The 1,228-nt window shown below is 38.1% G+C and overlaps 1 long non-coding RNA gene across 1 annotated transcript in view; it reads left to right on the top strand.

The window, feature by feature from the left end:
• LOC106101343 overlaps window positions 1–144 on the top strand; it is a 1,112-nt gene extending 968 nt beyond the window's left edge. Inside the window, exon 3 of the long non-coding RNA XR_001225506.1 lies at window positions 4–144. This is a non-coding gene — a long non-coding RNA (uncharacterized LOC106101343). The remainder of the gene's footprint in view (window positions 1–3) is intronic.
• The last annotated feature ends 1,084 nt before the right edge of the window (window positions 145–1,228 follow it).

The following is a 1,228-nucleotide window of genomic DNA, read 5'->3' as shown; positions in this document are numbered from 1 at the left end:
AAGACGGCGACAGATGGGCGTCGGTACGTGGTGCGGTGGGCGGCGAGCGGCGGCCGCGCGCGCACCTACAACGCCAGCGACCTCAACTGCATGCTGGACGATCTGCGACCTTACACCACTTACGAATTCGCGGTTAAACTTATAAAAGGTAATTACAGAGATAACCTAAGGCTTTGACCTTCCTTCATCACATTTCCTGATAAAAAAACTATAATACATGTCACAAGTTAGCTTGGCAATTAAATATAGCCGTAAAATTTCAATGTAGACCTATGTAGACCTTCATGTACAATCGGGGAAATCCGCGGTGTCCCAGGTATATTGTCATGTTACAACGAAACAAACTCTATTTTAAAAAATAAACAATAAAAAAAGTGAACCACTAATTTACCTTTTACCGTAACGTCAAAAGGCTGTGACCTATTGTCAATTGGTTGTTATTTCGCGTCGACTCAAAACATTGAAACGACTGAAGATTATAATGGGGAATATCACCAAATTCCCCAACTGTACCCAGATTACTTAGTGATGTTTTACTGTGATTATAATTATTTAGTAACTAGCTGTTGCCCGCGACTTCGTCCGCGTGGTATAAGAAAACATACAAACTAATAAAAAGTTACGTATCCCTCGGGAACCGGACATTTCTCGGGGATGAAGCTTATCCCATGTGTACTCCAGACTTTGTTTTATATCTGTGACAAATTTCAATAAGATATATTTGAACCGTTACAGAATGATCCAGTATCAGAACAGATAGAACATTAAAAAACTAAATTAATGAATCCCACGGGAACTGTAACTATTCCCGGGATAAAAATTAGCCTATGTATTCTTCCAGACTATGCCAAACCTGTGACAAATTTTATGGAGATTCATTCAGCCGTTTAGGCTACAAACGCTAACAAACATCCATCCATCCATCGTAACTTTAGCATTTACTTGCTGTTCGCGTGCGGCTTCATCCGCATGAAATCATGAAAATTTTATTTTATTGTTTACATTTGTCAAATTATCAATTGCAAATTTTAAAATGACATGACTTTACAAACCTTGGTAATCTTGCTTCCTTGATGTTGGCAGCAACTCATGGTCTCTTTTTCACATTAGGGTTTTTATCTAAAGTATTTACTCCCTAACCCCTAAGTTTAATAACGTGAAAATGTATAGCCTAAAGCGTGACGTAAGTGTAGGGCTTTTTATTAAAGAAAGAATTATTCAAAAATAT

This window comes from Papilio polytes, unplaced genomic scaffold (genome assembly GCF_000836215.1).
Source record: "Papilio polytes unplaced genomic scaffold, Ppol_1.0 DF823991.1, whole genome shotgun sequence".
In the NCBI taxonomy this organism is placed as follows: domain Eukaryota; kingdom Metazoa; phylum Arthropoda; class Insecta; order Lepidoptera; family Papilionidae; genus Papilio; species Papilio polytes.
Note: the sequence above shows the minus strand (reverse complement) of the source record. Positions and strands in the feature narration are given on the sequence as shown.